Consider the following 19,937-nt stretch of genomic DNA (forward strand, 5'->3'; position numbering starts at 1 on the left):
CATATATATCAATATAAATAGGTATATCTGATTAGATATGTATGCATATATAGTTATAGATATCTACATATATATCAATATAAATAGGTATATCTGTACACATAGGATGTGCATACACACACACACACACACACACACACATATATATATATATATATATATATATATATATATATATATATATATACACATACACAGAGAGATCTACAAATGGCCATATATATGATGCACTATACAGATGTGTAGAAATACATATGTATGAATATATATGTGTATGTACATGTAGACATATAGCTACATATGTATATGTATATATCCATATTCCTGTCATGTGTAAACGTCACGGTTGTGTATATCTTCCCAGATGTATCTTACCGTATGTATCTGATATGTGTATATTTAGATATAACAACATATGTGATGCAACAGTAATATCAATAACAAGTACTACACAATTGTGGAAGTCAAAGCAATTGTTCAATACTATTCAATATGTGTAGTGACAGATATATTGGAAAAATAACAACTGTCTTCACAGCTGTCATGACGTAGTGGTTAAATGTTGTGCCTATAGTGTACACTGTGCTGGGTTCAAGACCTGCAAGGGCTGTGTATTTTGTTGTTGGGCAAAACAAGGGCTGCTGGATACAGAGTGGTTAAGACAGTTTTGAGCAGCTTTAAGCACATTTGCATGGGTTTGCGTGAAGCTAAAGCAGTGCTAAGCTGTGGTTAAACGTACAGGCACTTACACAGTGTAGGCTTCACCTACCAGTGCATAAATCTGCTTAGCTGTTATATAGCAGTGATGCTGACACCTGCTAAGCATGGCTCAACCCTGGTAACCAGTGCTCACATCCTAGTCTGATAACATAGCAGGGTAATGACATCTGTAATAAGTGTATGTAATGCCATGTACAATACATGCATCTATGTGCTGTCATTATAGTAGCAAGGGGTGTGAGTGTCATGTCAGGGACACTCAAGTATATAAGACCTGTACAGCACTGTTATCCATGTGAATGTGTTACATACAAGGGTAATAACCCAGGTTACGTGCTGTCACACTGTCATGTAGTGTATCCTAGTGGTACTACTGTTGACAGTGCTTTCCCAAGCAGGAGTAGATTGCTAAATGTAGTACTGACAGCAAGCACACCTGCAGGCATAGCTAGACTCTGAGGCCTCACTGTCATGTTCCTTGTGTGTGAGCTGTGTCACAGTATATATCCCCTACTGGATAATGATCTGACATGTGGAAAGTAACTGTAGACTACCATCTGTACAGCACATGTCAGTGAGGGCTTCCAACATGTAGTAATGGCATACATATTGTTGTCAGACATCTATCTGTCGACACATTCATCCTACTGCATAGCTATTTGCCAAGCTGATGTCTGTCAGTCCCTGTACATATGTGCAGACGGCAGGTATGTAGCTTGGATATGTACAAACAGCCTATGCTTGACTGACACTGACATGTCTACCCAGCTGTATTATAACTGGCACATATAGGAAACAACACACTGCATGCATCACATGCCACTGGTACCTCCACTACACTACCACAGTCAACAGAATATGCTTGGGTACAGGTCTCCATCACAGACACTAACCATGTGTTGTAACACATGTTGCATACATGTCAATTGGATCACCTCAGTGGCCATTTGCAGGAGGCACCCAGAGGATTGGCTGATGCATGTCACTCTAACCCTGAGGGTCACCACAGTGGTGTCTGTTGATAGATTACCTGCTGGCACATGGCAGGTGGCATGATACCACTGTACACACATCTCCTACACTAAACACTTCTCCATGGACAATAGCCAGGTACACACCTATGACCACCTGCAGTGATGCACCCCAGTACTGACACATGTGTACGTGTGCATTACTGAGGATAGCAGTGTCTGTGTGTTAGTACACCTGTAGGTGGGAATAACATGAGGGCCTTCACAACTACCACAAAACCCTTTGCCATAGTAAGATGTGGCTGCTGCTGTATTAGACATTACATGTACCCTGTTATACTCCACTCCCTAATGGTTAAATGAGCCTTGCAGTACCAGCACAACAGTGTTGTACAATTGGGTCAATAGGCATGGGATACCCACTGAGTTCTGACAATTGTGTGTATGTGTGCGTGTCTGTGTATCTGTAGGGCACAGCATTCCGAGGCCACATACTCCTATTACAATATGCATTGCCAGACAGTAGTATGGATAGTGTTATTGCTGCCCATAGGTGAGGCATGACAATGCAACACCCTACTATGCCTGTAGCTTGTGCATTAGATGCATATCCCTGTAGTATCACTGTTGGGATGTACAATGGGTTGTATTCCAGTCGTGGGCAATGTGTGATGGTGGATATGTCAGAGTGTCATCATGGGTTCCAGGGAGTACAATATCCACTGTGGGATGTGGGTGCTGTGTACACAGTCATTACACCATGGTACACCCAGTATATGTCCCATGTACCACTGTATGGTGACCACTGTCACCATCAGCCATACAGGTAACTGATACCACAATCCAGCCCAGTTATGCATGTGCTATGTGCAGCCTACCTGTAACAAATTGGACACACTGACAAGTTAGCACCGATAGGCCCAGGTCTCACGGATGTGTGTCTGCCTGTTATGTGTCCGTTAATGTGTATATGATGGTATGTCGCACTATGTATTGCCCATATACAACCATTACATCCCCCATTACCATACTGTACATGTCTGTGGATGTTCTGCATGTAACATGTAACCTGGAACACACCTCACCCTAAATACTGTGTGGTGTGTGCAATGAAATCCACACACTTCAGTAGCACTACATACCTAGGTACGGGTCTAGTCCCAGTGTTGCCAAGTAAGAGTGTGCGTGTATGTGGATGGGTCTACATCAGGTTGATGATTATACATGTCCCAGCGGGTCACCTGTCCATGTGGCACAGGCAATAACTGTTATACAAACCTGTGATGTGTTCAACTGTACCCAGAATATGTCACAGCCATGGTGTTACCACAGTGCCATACCCCTTGTGGAATATGAATGCAGACCATCCTCCTGCTCACACATGTAAACCTACAACACAAGTGGATAACATTATGGAGACCACAATCACTCAGTGTTACTAACAGCTATAATGCATCATGGCTGGACAGCTACACTACCTGACATGTATGATTTAAACATTACTCCTGACAACATGTTACACTGCAGTACATTGGTACACTGTAGTATAGTCACCATGTGCATCAGAACCATATTGGCCTAGCCGTGGATCAATGTTATGGATGACAGGGATGTGGCACAGGTATCATCATATACACAGAGTGTGTTGTCAGTTTTCCAGAGACCAAGGGTGGGCCATACGTTTGACACTGGGTGAGGGGTATAATTAGTTGAAATGGGCATGGTGATGTGGTGTGTGTAGGTATGAGGTTGCCCTAGGTGTGTTTGTATAGTGTGTGGGTATGCATGCACACAGTTCTGCCAAGTGTCTGTCCCATACAAGTGTTTCTTGGACAGCTGCAGACCATACCTGGCAGGATGTGCAGTACACCACCTCTGGTCATGGACACGAGGACTGTGCCTATCAGGGGTTCCATGGGCTTGTCCAAGTACAGGCCTCAATGTGCTACTCTCCCTTGATGATGACAGATGTCCGCAGGAACCAGGTCCCTCCTGGGACTAGCCAGGGCCACGTGCATGTGGCCTGCTGTGGTGTGGTCAGCGTCCCCTGCAGTGTTGGGGCTGGTACTGCCACTACAGGAGAACCTTGGTGTCCTAGCACATCTACATCCACCGCCAGCTGTTGGTGTTGCTGGCCTATGACCACACATCCATCGCTGCACTCCCACCACATGTTCAAGCACGGACAAACCGCAGTTGATAAGGCCCATGATCTCACCCAACCGACTATCCATGACCTAGGTATAATCACGGAGGGCACCAGACAGTTCATGGAAGTTGTCTCTTGCAGATGAGAGAGCAGCCCTCTGCAGCCTCAGGCCCTGTCGGTGTACAGTTCCATACATGCCTGTGCCTCCATGACAGTCTGAAACATGCGACTGGTGGTACCAGTTGTGGCACTTCTGCCAGGGGCATGATGACCAGCATCCCTACCAAGGGCACCCAGGTACATCTGCCTATGTGGTGCCCTGCTGGATATCTGGAAATGCCTGCTGTGATCAGACACAGTAGGCATAGATATCACACTGTCCTGTGCACTGCCACCAACCGCCAACTGTCTCTCTGTTATGGCCACTAATGATGGGGTCTGTATAGGCACTGTAACTGTGTGCGGGGTTGGGGTGATTAAGAGGGGGATGTCAAACGATGGCACAGTTTTGGCCCCTGACAACCCCACCTGTGCCTCCACAGTACTATCATCATCTTCGGTGTCTGTATGGACACGAACATCAGATTGCATGCAGAAGGGACCCTGACCCACCTCGCAACCTGTGGGGGAAAACAAGAAATGCACTTTAAGATCTGTACAGCATTGCATAACAGTACACACACACACACACACACACACACACACACACACACACACACACACACACATTCCACCTTAATACCTACCTCTCCCTGATTTTACAGACAGTCCCACTTTTATTCACATAACTTCCCCATCCTGCATCACACTTGGTAAAATACACTCATTAATACCACTCATTAACGTATCATTCCTCTAAATGCCTAGATGAGTGATCACAACACAAGACCTGTTACTCCATTACCTCCTTGACTTGAGTGGAGTAGGTTTTACATGGCCTCACTGCTGTCATCCAGTGTTCACCCTGTGTATGTCCGGATGTGGTGAGCATGGCCCCTATATGGTAGGGGCTACTACATTCACTCCATAATGTCACACACTGGAGTGTCATATGTAAGTATTGTTCAGTACATGCCAGATCTGCTGCTCAATCAACTTATCATGTGGACAACAGTAATATATGGATACACTCCTTGGTGTTGTCTAGTAATTCAACAATGCATCTGTAGTGTTGCATACATGGGTAGTAATTCACCTCTTTTCTGATTGCAATATTAAGGGTATACCTGCTATCTACTTTCCCTCCCAATGCATGTTCCATGCTACAGACCTTATTATACTATCAGCTGTTTTGTGATTACATATCAGAAAAGTATTCCTGGTGTCTCATGTGTCAGTCCATGTCCATGTACTGCATGATCCCAAAAGGAAGTACTGCCGTATGAACAACCCCACAATCACACATGTGCCTACATGGACACCCACACAAACACACACACATGCACACACACATCCTACATGCATCAACCCCCCTCCACCCCACCAGATTGCACTTACAGACCAAATAACCCCCACCTCCACACACACACACACACACACACACACACACACACACACACACACACACACACACACACACACACACACATACACACACACATGCACATACAGGTGAAGTTGCACAAAGATAATACACACAGTCCTCCCATTACCCATCTGTCAACACACATAACATATGGTACTCAACAGCATGCAGTGCTGCTATAGTCAATTCATGCTAGCAACAGTATACATGTGTGTGTGATGCATGGGCTTTGTGAGTAGGTGATGCCCCTTCCACTGGAAAACACTGCACCCATGTACACAGTATTGCTGTGCACCTGTTCTGCACCCTGCCATGTACTATACACCAAACCTCACAGGTGTACAAACCATTGCTGAATGTATATTACTGTGTCAGTTATGTCTGCTCTAATGCTCACAGCCCCTATGTGTTTGAGCAACACATACCTGGGATGATATGTGGGCAGATGTCATTTTTGAATGCCTGATGTCTGGTTTACAGATCTCAACATCAGCGGTGCATGTATGACCAATACGATACTATTACACTGACAGCCATCCAGCCTTACCGGGGCTATGGGGAGTGTACACACCCTTATTGATATGATGCACTCTTCCTTGATCTGCCATGGGACCACATCACCACATATATTAACAGTACATGAGCCTGATATGTGACATATGTTCTGTACATTCGCATGCAGTGTCTAAGAAATGTGTTAGGTGTGCAGATGCTGACTGCAATGCATACATTCCGTGGGTGCATATGTGTGCGTGCCCTTATCATGACGGTTTTTTGCACCTATTGTTATGTGTACTACTGCAGTCACTATTCCTGGAAGGAGTATACTAGCATGGGCCATCTGCATTTGCCAGTATATGGTCAGTCTGCTCTACACATGTCCCCCAACTCTGCATGATTGCAAGGTCTATTCATGTGCACATCCCTTGGAGTTCACACACTACCATCACTATTGCTGTGGAGTTAGGGGTATATCTGCCGCAGTTCCTGAACCTGACTGCGTGCAGATACAGCCATTCTTAGCATCCTTAGGATCCCTGCTGCAGTGCAGTGGTGTCTCATGCTGACACACCTTCCCCACCTTCAGCCTTTTTGCAGATGCTTGACAAGTATGGCCCACACATGTGTGTCAGTTTGCAGTGTCCCATACACTGAAGACCACATGTAACAGCCTAGTCCCAGCTAATAATGTGGACCACAGTATTATGTTATGCCATAGTGTAGATCTGTAACAATTGCCATTGTAATACTGGTATATACACTATTGTTGCACTGTATGAGGGTGATGTTTCACACATGTCCCTACTGTAGGCCATGTGTCCCACCATTATGTTCATCCCTGTGGACACATTTCACAATGACAGGATGTTAGTTATCTTGCAAGTGTCTGACATACCCTTCAGATACCCCATCATGGTGACTGCTGTGATACAGTGCATTTAACAGCAACAATACGTGAACAAGTACAGCTTGCATTATGGGTAGGTGTGTTAGATGTGTGCATGAAATATACGATAGCCATTACATGCCCTGTGTATTGGCAAGCATGAACATAAACCATACTCACCAGCTACAGGCTGCTGCTTTGGTGGTATGCCAGAGGGACCTACATAAGAATGTGAGAGATGTGATGTCAGTGGTCACAGCTGTGGCATTGTTACAGGGGGGCTGCAGCAGTACAGTACATCAACGGTGGCATTGCTACAGGGGTGGCTGCAGAAGTACAGTACATCAATGGTAAAAGTCCACAATACTACCTCTTATGCACATCGGTTTATTACTACTACACAGCAACAGACTATATATATATATATATATATATATATATATATATATATATGACATCTCACAAATGCACGATTTACCTGTACAGATGCAGATGCATACGCAACAGTGGTCTACTGATATGCACTGTGGCCTTACCTGCACGCTCTTCAGCCAGTGTGTGGATAGCACCCACCTCCACAATTGTCTCTGCCAGTTGTTGGGTGTGCGGGCGGGCGGGTGCCACGAGGATGGTGAGGAGCTCCTCAACACATTTCGGGGGGTGGATGGCATGACCCCCCCCATTAAGAGGAGATCCCCCGGACTGCAGCAGCACAACAATTGGCATTGCAAAGCAGGTCAATACAATGATGCCGGACCTGCTCATAACTGAGATTAAGCAGGCCGACATCATGAACTCTGTAGACTAGATCGTTCCACAGGGCAGACCACTCCTGCTGCTCATGGGCAGCCCTGTCAAACAGAACCGGATAGTGCTGTATAAGGTGGTTCGAGATTACCTCATTTTCTGCCACTGAATACCCTGGTAAACAGCCATGGGACATCTTGCCTGAAAGATATAAAGAGGGAAACAGGTCTGAGCAACTCATACAGCAAGGTTACCATAGTTCTTAATGCACATTTCTGTCACCCCCTCCCACCATATCAGTGACAACAAACTGTTCACACAACTCAATAGGTATGGCTACAGCTTACCTACCATTGGGACATATACTGTATTGTACCACACTTTGTGCTATGTGTTTGTAGCCATATTCCCTATGTGGACACTATCATTGCTGGCCTGTTATGGACTATTTCACCTGCATGCCATTGTCAGGGCCACTATGGTTCCATATATGTATGTGGTATGCTTGCTATGTGATTGCTGCACATCTGTCATTCTGTGTTATTGGAGATATCTATGCATACTGTTGGACATGTTCCGGGATTGTGTGGTCTATTACTACCCACATATGTTATATAACAGTGACACAATAGCATGTTTAGGGAATAGTTGCCAGCAGAACCACCTCTCCCATCTCATCTGGCCATGTTACCAGGCCACATCACATGTGGGATCCACCCTGGGGCCTCCTCATCTACTGGTCCAGCACTACCTTCAGGTGGAACCATCTCAGTGGATGTTGTTTCCCCCTCGGGGGCACACACAGACATGATCCTGTCACCTGAGGTCAGGTCCAGGGTGTGTTCCATAAGGAGCTCCACAGAAACTTGTGGGATGTGCTACAGCACCTTGAGGCACCCAGTACACAATCACAGGGTCACATGCTCCTCCTGCTCAGCCTCCAGGCCAGGCACCTTCAGGGTGGTGGAACTGCTGTTGTGACTAGCAATGGGTGGGGGCCTTGTTACCATTGTTTCCATATGGGGGTTCATGGGGCTTCCACATCACAGCCCACACACACCATCCAGGGTGTTTACCCACCACATGTGTCATATTCCACCCCTGTAGGCTGTCCTCTATATCTACCAACCCGAAACCGTCTCCACAAATATACCAACTATCCTTCCCCATATTCCCATTCTCTACTTCACAGACAAGGGCAATGTGGTCCCAACAAGGGGTTCACATGTGACATACCCGTCCATGTTGCACACACTTACAGTTGTCTATATCTGTGTGTATTGCTATGTGTGATGTTCCCTCACACATAGCATTCAGCACTCTGGTGGTAATACAGGGGACATGTATTTGCATATGTGTGTGTGTGTGTGTGTGTGTGTGTGTGTGTGTGTGTGTGTGTGTGTATATATGTAGACATACGCACACACACACACACACATATATATATATATATATATATATATATATTTATATATATATATATATATATATATATATATATATATATATATATATATATATATATATGTGTGTGTGTGTGTGTGTGTAGATATATTTTATGTTGTATATATGTGTTTATATATATATATATATATATATATATATATATATATATATATATATATATATATATATATCTACATATGGGTATTTGTATACACACACCTTCTTGCCAAATACCACAGACTACTACACTGCAAACTACTAAAATCTAAAAATAAGAAAATACTTGATGTTTTCCAAATACTCAGACTAGAAAGAAATTTTACACTACTCCATCTACTACAAGATGGTGACATACACCCCAACCCAGGCCCACTACATAATACAACCATAACACATAGAAACCATACCAAACCATTCTCTACCTTACCCTCTAAACCCTCTAACCTACTATCCGTGGCCCATCTCAATATACGTAGCATCTGTAATAAAACTAGTCAACTCCATGCCCTACTAGAGACACACAACTTTGATATTTTATGCTTATCAGAAACCTGGCTAAAGCCTTCAATCAAAGACATAGAAATTACCCCACCAGGCTATAACATTGTTAGACTTGATCGCACCACCAGGAAGGGTGGGGGAGTAGCAATAATATATAAAACAAACCTAAACCTTACTCTTCTTGACCTTACCCTCACCCAAGACAATAATGCCGAAATAATCTGCTCCAAAATACAAATCAACACTTCTAAAGCAATAAACATAATTTGTGCTTATCTACCCCCAGGAAATAATATCCCCACCTTAGAACAAATTCTAGAACAACTCTCTGATAAACTCCCTCAAGAAACACTATTCCTTGGGGACTTTAACATTGATTGGAAACCATGTAACAATACAAACCCTACTTCCCATATAAACCTTCATGGTTTCAAACAACTCATTAATAGTCCCACCAGGATCAATAAAAAAAGCAACAAAGAAACTACCCTAGACTGGATCCTTACTAACTCCCCCCTGCAAACCTACCAAACTGGCATCCTTCCAGATGACCTAAGTGATCATTCCCTCACCTACATCATTAGAGCTAAAACTAACCTAAACTTACCTTCCTCTCACAAAATACTACACTCCAAAAAACAATTTAATCCCGACCTATTTCAAACAGAACTTTCACAATATAACTGGACCCCTCTAAAACACCTCACACTCGACAAGGCAGTTGAGCACTTCAACTCAGCTTTCCTTGCAATCCTAAACCAACATGCCCCAAGTCGCACCATTAGAATAAAGACTAAAACAGCACCCTGGCTAACCTCTAATACTAAACATAAAATAAAACTCAGAAATAAATCTTGGAGCATATGGTGTTCCTCTAGAAACCCAACAGATCATCAAACCTTTAGAGAGCTTAGAAACAGTACCAAAAGCGCCATCCTTACAGATAAAAATAATTATTACTGTAATCTTCAGCAATCCACTACAAAAGAACCTAAAAAGTTCTGGTCTACGATTAACAATCTACTTACCCCAGGCAAAACAGTTACACCCAACCCACAGGACTCTGACCCTGATGATCACTCTTTAATAGCCAACAACTTCAATACTTTCTTTACCACTTCCATACAGAGTCTAGCTGACCACCTATCTCCTGACACTTCTCAGCTACTCTTAAGTAGGATCGACAACTCTCCCTCCTCCAACTTCAACCCATATCCACCTCCTATATACAATCACTTTTACAAAACTAAAACCCACTACCCCCTCAGCAGATAAGCTTCCTGCTGAATTCCTGCAAATAGCAGCTAAATCTATTGCCTACCCTGTCTCTATCCTAATAAACAGATCCATAAAAGAAAGTACTTTCCCAGCAATTTGGAAAATATCATACATCATACCCCTACACAAAGGAGGTAAATCTACTGACCTTTCTAACTATTGCACTATTATCTCCTCTAGCCAAAATCATGGAAAAATGTATACACAAACAACTACTCAACCATCTCCTCCATAACAAACTGCTAGCTAACACTCAACATGGTTTTAGACCCTCACACAGTACTACCACAGCTCTACTTTCTTTTACCAATACTATCAACTGCAACCGTAACAACAACAAACTAACCTCTTCACTTTTCCTAGACCTATCAAAAGCCTTCGATATGGTAAACCATAGACTTCTATTACACATACTTAAATCCCTTGCCCTGGATTACTCTTCAATAACCTGGTTTTCATCCTATCTTGAAAACAGGCAACAAGCAGTACTCTGGAAAAATTCTCTATCCACTCTACTACCCATCTCTCTAGGAGTACCCCAAGGATCTATACTAGGACCACTTTTATTTTCTGTCTTTAAAAGAGCGTAACAACGAACAAGAACACTATGAGAGACTACTTCGTAAAATAAACAGACGTTTAATGACTCCAAATTAATGTTAGCGCTTTCGGCTAAATCAAATATTTAGCCTTCCTCAGACAAACAGCAGACAAATTTTTTTTTTATTTTCTGTTTATTTTACGAAGTAGTCTCTCATAGTGTTCTTGTTCGTTGTTACGCTCTTTTGGTTCAACAGTTTTTTCGTTTGTGGTTTGGTATTTTCTGTCTTTATTAATGATCTCCAATCATCTATCCAAAACACTACCTGCATACAATATGCAGATGATTCAACCATAATTTGTACAGCTTCCTCTCAAATAGAACTCCAGTCACTGACCCAATCAACCTTTTCAACCGTTGAACAATGGTTCTCAAAAAGATGTCTTCTCTTGAACCCCAAAAAAACTAAGCTATTACTATTCTCACCTACCCACAAATCTACTCAACTAAACTTCACTATTACTGCAAGTGATAATTCCCACATTTCCCCTGACTCTACTACAAAACTGCTAGGTGTTACTATTGATAATAATCTTAATTTTGATTATCACATCAATAACACAATAAAAGCAGTGAATAAAAAGATTGGCTCACTGTATAGAATCAAACCCTTCCTTACACCCAAAGCACGGTCCACCTTAGCACAATCCCATCTTATCTCTACCCTACTGTATGCTTCCCCTATCTACACTCATCTCTCCAAAGGTAACCTTAGGAAACTAACTACATCTTACCACAATATAGCTCGATTTGCCACAGCATCTAAGTATAGAACCCACCACTGTCTAAACCTAAAAGTATTACACTGGTTGGAACTTCCTAACAAGCTTATCTATCAACAACTTCAAATAGCACACAAAATTCTTTATCAACCATCAAAAACACCAGCCCTTAGCAACCTCTTGACTCCTTATTGTAACCTGAAACAACTCGCTCCTCAAGCTACAAGTCAACACTACTAGAATTACAAATTCTGCAGGAAACTGCCTTTTCTCAAAGCAATTGGTAAAATATGGAATAACCTCCCCACACATATCTCCTCTCTACCCACTCTTCCTCACTTTAAAAAACAACTTCTTTTACATCTAAACAATTTCTGGCTATGCTCTTGCACCAATCCAGACTAACCTGCTCTCATCTTTCAACTTTCATATTTCTTTATTCAACTCTGTAATGTTTCTCTCTGATCACATAAAGACTTAATGATTACATTGTTACTACCACTCTCAAACATGAATTAAAAAAAAAAAATTATTAATTAACAATTAATGTTTTTATAACTATCCATTACATTTGAACTTCAAAAAGAAGTATGAAAGTATTAAATGCATAGTTGGTATTATTTGCTTTTTCTTAGATTTGTACAACCATACCTGGACTAATATCATTGTATTTTGCTCATTGCCAGTCTCATAAGTGTATTGTACTTGTTTATAATTTACCTTGCTTTTATCTGTGGAGCTTTTCTCCCCGGGCCTCTACTGAAAATGGACTTTGATCCAGCTAGACTAGCCCGGTCAACAAATGTAAAATAAAATAAAATAAATAAGTATATTTGTATACATAAATGTATATATATATATATATATATATATATATATATATATATATATATATATATATAGATAGATAGAAAATAGATATAGCTATATATATATATATATATATATATATATATATATATATATATATATATGTACACATATACATACCTATATTCAGACATCAGGTCCACAATCTCTAACTCTCCTTTCTGCACAGCTGCACTATTCTGCCTTGCTACAACACAGACAGGTGCCACATATGGACACAGCCTGACATTAGGGGGGTATATATAGGGCGAGACTGAAGATAATTCTATTACACACCTATGGCATTTCAGCATGTTACAATACATGTTAATCTGAGTGTCCTGCAAATGGTGGGCTCTGGAACCCACGTGTCCATCATTATGGCATTACTTCCACCACCAGCTACTGGCCACAGTAATATGCATCCTTTCCATTATACAACACACACCATGTTGGCTTACATCTGGTCAGTTAGTGCTGCTCTACACAGTTGACAGGTATGGCCCACTACCCACAGGGACAAACTCTATTGTCCATAGCAGTTGTTCAGCTGAACATCATTACAATAGCAACACCTGATGGCACATATATATCATTCCACATTATCTATCCCAGTATTATGGACCAAGTACTACAGTCAATTACATGCATATATACTTCACATACCTGTTGCGGGAATGAGGTCTGTTGTGGATGGTTTCCTTGTAGGAGATATTTGTTCTCCTTGGCTATAGCCTTAGCCTGCTTTCTTTGTTTTGGTTTTGGTTGTGGATCTGGTTTCTCTTTCTCTCTTTCACTTTTCTCTCTCTCTTTCTCTCTCCCTCTCTCTCTCTCTCTCTCTCTCTCTCTCTCCAGTAAATGGATTGAGCTGCTTGGAACAGATTGCAGCATGGCTTTTGTAGGTGATGCACAAGATCAGGTGATGGCCTCTGCACCAATCAGTGTCCTCCACTTGCTACCTGCATGCAGCATGCTGTGTAGTACTTCCAATTACTACTGTCATGGCAACCCACTCCTATAAATCCCTACATCATGTGGACATTGTCCCTTTACCTTTCCTGTATGGTGGACATCCTTCCTGTGTGTGGGCAGCAGTGTTACAGACTGCAGGTAGCAATACCTCTTACAAGAGAACTTGCACACTCAGGCCAGCTACATATTTGTATGAGGTTCCAGAACTACAGACAGAGTGTAAGTAGTGTTGTTGTATGCATTGTATAGCACCAGTGTTACAGGGTTTGTGTGTACATACTAGTTTAACATGCACTGCAGTCTGTCTGCATAGCTCTCAATTGTGGGCCTATCCACCTGATGGCCAGAGGTGTTCCTGTTATATTTTGTCTGTCCACCACACAGGTCTTGTGTCAGATATATCACTGGCAGTGTGTGTGTTGAGTGCTAATAGTACATGGCTGCAGCCATTTGTGTTTCTGACTTCATATTCCTGACAAAGGGTATGTTGCAGACTATCCTGTAACACCAGCAAATTGCTTAGTGTATGACAACACTATTTCACATATGGGCCTGTGTTCCGGCCTCTGTCCTTCACCTACATACCAGGCTTTGTCCATTTGACATGCTATCAGGAGTTGTTATGTAGTGGCCTGTGAGTATGTCATGCTGCCATTCCTGCCATCATTCCACTGATTTTGTGGCCCACACACATATTGTTGGGTTGGGTCCATATATGTCTGGGCCTCATATGCACAATACATGTGTGCCCTTCTGCAGTCCAGAGGTCAGTGTATGTAACAGTGGCATATGTCCCTGTATGTCAGTTTATGGGTGGGATGCACCATAACTAAACTAGGCTGTAACAACATGTGAGGGATAACAGGGGCAAGCTGCCTTAAGGTATCTGGATGTACATTACCATACAATTCACCTTGGGAAAATGCAGGCCTACTGCTTCCTGCCATACAGACTGTTCTGTTTGTCAGTGTGATTGTGATGGTTTCAGTTATGTCTTGTTATGTAACAGATATATCCCATTGTGTCAACTGAAGTCTTTTCCCCCTAGGGATTGCATACAGAGTATAGATATAGGCTGCTGGATTATACATCTGCATCACTTACTGTTGATTGATTGTTATCCTGTGGCCCAGTCTGTCTTTACTGTTGTATTACTTGAAGGCCTTGGTCTAGACCGCAATATATGTTATGCTTTCTGGAATACTGTATTAATTAATCTGTTTGAGAGTTGCATTAGTCTGTTTATATGTATTTCAAAGTCTAAACAGTTATATGACATGGCATATACAACTGTAATAGTACACAAATAAAGCTTTCTGATGTATGCAAACCTGTGTGTAGTGTTATATATTTTGACCTCTCTGTGGGTATATGTTTCAGGCAACAATTGTCTTTTGTATGGGTGACTCATACAGTGTCCATTTGGTAAGATGGCAACTGTAGGAATGCTGGCTGTTCCATATGGTGTGCACCCTCTAAATATGTATCTTCCTATACATATTTCTGTGTGTGTATGTGTAGTTACATCTCTCTCTCTCTCTCTCTATATATATATATACATATATATATATATATATATATATATCTATATATATATATATATATATATATGTGTGTGTGTGTGTGTGTGTGTATCTGCATATATGTGTGTGTGTGGGTCTACTTCATATGATCGACAGACCACTTGATCGAAATTCATTTGGTCGACAGCTCGTTTGGTTGACAACCAGTATTCAAGGCACTTAACAGGGATTTGACCCATCCAGAATGTTGTGCGACCCTGGAGTTGTTATATATAGTTAGGGGGTGTAGGGTGACACCCCCCCCACCTATTTTCATTTAAAAGCATGAAAATACAAGAAAAACTACACATTTTAAATGAAAACACCCCCACTAACTATATATAACAACTCCAGGGTTGCACAACATTGGGGAGGGGGGCAAATCCCTGTTAAGTGCCTTGAATACTGGTTGTCGACCAAATGAGTTGTTGACCAAATGGATGTCGATCAAATGGTCTGTCGATCATATGAAGTAGACCCATGTGTGTATATGTATCTTAGGAATGTCTATTGCTTCCACATTGTACATTCCCTACAGTAGCCAGACTGTATTGCATGATATGTTATTGATACCAGCCTGACATCATACAGGTGGGATGGATTACTGTTACCATCTTGTGCCCACATTGTGTCGGGTCCTGGTTATGGGACTTGCAACAGTTGGTATTGTATTGCAGGGCAGACCTGTTTGGCTGGGTGGGGGGTAATATCAATACGTTTCAGACATATGTAGCTTGGGCCCCCTCACCCCCATTAATGGTGCCTGTGGTCATAAATGTATTTGTTATGTTCTCTTTTACATCTATAGCTATATATCTGTATATACATATATATATACATATATATAGATGTATGCATATGTATATATATATATATATATATATATATATATATATACATATACATAGAGAGAGAGAGAGATCTATATAGATAGAAATATATATATATATATATATATATATATATATATATATATATATATATATATATACCACATGTGCTATTGTAACCTGATAGTAACTTTTTTGCTGACAGGAATGGGACTTTGTTACATTTTATTCACGGAGGAGCTTTTCTCCCTGGGTCTCTGCCGAAAATGAGCCAAAAGCTCAGTCAGACTAACATGGTTAATACTTACATAAATAAATATATACATCTACATGTTTAAATACATTTCCTGTACTGTTGAATGACTGTGCTAAATGATATGTTTGTGAAAACATCAGGGTTATGTATCTCTGTCACGGCTTAGTAAATCACTTTGGCTATGGTGTGCAGGGTCCTGGATTCGAGCCTTGCAGTGGCTGTTTAATTTGTTGCTGGGCAGAACAATGGCTGTTGGATACAGAGTGATTAAGGCACTTTTAAGCAGTTATAAGTGGGTTTGCGCAGAGGTAAGCACTGCTAACATCCAGTTACAGTTTCTTATACAGATTTAGCTTATCAATTGCTTAACCTGTGTAGGCATTGCTTACCCCAGGCAAACAGGTTTAAACCTGCTTACTGCTGCTTAAAAGTGCTTACTCCTGCTTACCCCCATGCTAAATTCTTTAAAAGAAATGAAAAAAGCTTGATAGTAAAGTGGTGAAAAGGGGCACAAGGAGGGAAAGACAGTAGGAAAAATAGCTAGGGATGTGCAGGAAGGGTGTAGGGAAGATACATAGCTGCCCATTTCTTCTACAGCCTATACACTGAATTTGGAGATAGATTTGGACACTCATACCCCTGAGAGAGGGGTGAGGGCAACAATAATATGTTGTTAAGCCAATTAGACCAGATTACATGTGTCCAGTGGACATGTGTGCAAAATGGACAGCTATGTATGGGGCAAGATTTTTTTGGGGGGGAACAGATTGCCCTTTTTTTTCAGGTGAGAGTGGGATGTTGGGGAGGGATAGTAGGTATATTTGGGGAGGTAGGTTGGGTAGGTTAACAGACAACACAAACACGATACATACAGGGGCAGTATATGACACATGTGGGGGTAAACACCTTAATGGGGAGGGGTGTTGGGAAATTGGAAGCCCATGAGCCCCCTAGTGGAAACAGTGGGACTGAGGTCTCCATCCATGGGCAGTCACCACTGCATCCTCACAGCCCCGAAGGTGGCTGTGCTGGGCACTGAGTAGGAGGGCCAGGCCAACCCTCTAGTTGTGACAGACAGCCCTCAAGCTAGAGTAACAGATCTCTGACCTCCCTGTGGAGCTCGCTATGCACCATGACCTAGCGATGGCTGACATGTTCCTCTCTATACCCACTCCCAGTCGGAAGTGAGGCCCATCCCATGAGGCAGTTCCACCTGAAGGTGGTGCAGGACCAACGGACGAGGAGGTCCCGGGTTGGGCCCCAGACGTGCTGGTGCGGGACAGATGGGTCTGCCAGGACTGGCCTTCCCAAACATGCTATAGTGTTTAAATTTTATCAACATGTGTGGGTTAGTAATAGTCAACACATTCCAGGATTAGGTATAACAGCATGCATTGATATTCCCATTAACCCAAACACCAGATATGGAACAGTTGCATAGCAAACAGAACACATGCATATATGGGACCACAGTGGTCATTACAACAGCATGCAGGTACATTGATGGCAGCATGCCACCAATGTGGGAGTATTTCAACATAACACATGCATAGAAACAAATTTAAATAATTATCAAACAATAGGACATATGTCCCAATAGTAGAGTTAAGTCAGCACATACCAATTGAGTTATGTATTTAGTATATTGTTGCAGATATGGTGGGGGGAGATGTCAGTTAACAGCTAGTATATTCCTGTAGTTTGCATTACTTTCCTAGTCAGTGTTGTGATCTATACCTTACAGGTATTAGTACACTAGCCTATTGCCTTAGTTTGGACAGTGGTATGGCTGTCGACAACTATATAAAACTGGTTTTACCTGCAGTATACACCTCTTACCTGGTATACCTGTGGAGGTATTGTTTGTTAACACTACCTAACTGTTTCTACACATACTCCCAGATTCCAGGTTGATGTTATGCATATACCTGTCCATCTCGTTTTGCACACACTCTGGGCATGTCTTCACCACATGCAGGTGAACCGGGACATATTTCGACTATTGCCCTCTTAAACATTTAGTGACTTGTACAATGACAGGTTTGTTTTATTTGACATTTTCCAAATATGTACAGGTCTGACAGTCAGTTATATGACATGAAATGCTGCCTACATGTCAGAAATTAGCACACTGATATGGCATGGGGCAGGGTAACAGCCAGCAGATATTGGCCAAATAACTGGACATTCTGGACATTTCTGTACACTTGTGGGGTATGATTCTGCATACAGCTTACTACCACTCCCAGGATTCGTACCATGGCTGTGTCTGCTAAAAGCAAAATACTGTCCATCACAGTTGAGTGTGCTATATAGGTACTGCTGTGTATCTCTTTTCTGATTTCTGTCTATGATTCTCCTGTGGTTTTACATTCTGACCTTCTAATTACAGCACTCTTATACAGACTTTCCTAGTTGTATTATGTAGTACAGTGTGGGTGACAGTGTTGAGTAATACCTTATTATTCTGAGCAACTGCAACACTAACAATGCCATACAATAACAGAGTAAACAGTACCAGTACAGAATATCAATCTTTTATTTATAGCACAGTGTTCGTATCTGACAGACTTGTGGGAAGCAATGTTTGTTAGCACTACCTGCATGTTGCCACACAAATTACCAGTTTCCACATTAGTATTATGCGCATACATCTCACTGTTACTGTACACACTCTGCTCACAGCTTGACAGCATGGAGGTGGAGATGGGGCATACCTGTCTACCTACTCTCATAACATCTTGTGGGGGGGTTGTTATAGCTGTCTGACAATCATTTGTATGTCTTGTTTGCTGCCTAAATGTCTGGGATCATCCCACTGATTTACCAGTGGGACAGGGTGACAGGCAGCAGCTATGGGCTGATTTACTAGACATTCTGGACATTTCTGTACACTTGTGGGGTATGATTCTGCATACAGCCTACTATTACCACTCCCAGGATTCGAACCATGGCTGTGTGTGCAAAAAATACAACAGCTCACATCGCAGTTGAGTGTGCTATTTGGATTTTGTTGTCTGTCTTTTCAGAGTTTTCTGTCTAAGTCTCTCTCAGTTGTACTATTTGACCTCTTGGGATTACAACAGTCATATACAGACATTCCTACACAATTTATTTATGTAGCACAGTGTGGGTAACAGTTCTTACTACAACAGTACTATTAAGTGATTGCAACTCTACATTACCATATGATACCAGAGTGAACATATGCAGTCCAGCAGATAGACCTTAATTGTGAGGCTATTATGCTTTTATTTACATACAACCTATATGAGACTCTTCCTGCCCTATTCTCTGGTGTATGCAGTACATGCCTTAAACAATACAGGTTTTATACAGGCATTTAACGTACTACTACTTTTAGATTTATTTCCTATGACAGTACATGCAAGAGTATTACTAACCTGCCTCATGTCGCAAC

This window comes from Protopterus annectens, chromosome 4.part1 (genome assembly GCF_019279795.1).
Source record: "Protopterus annectens isolate FY-2018-M chromosome 4.part1, PAN1.0, whole genome shotgun sequence".
In the NCBI taxonomy this organism is placed as follows: domain Eukaryota; kingdom Metazoa; phylum Chordata; order Ceratodontiformes; family Protopteridae; genus Protopterus; species Protopterus annectens.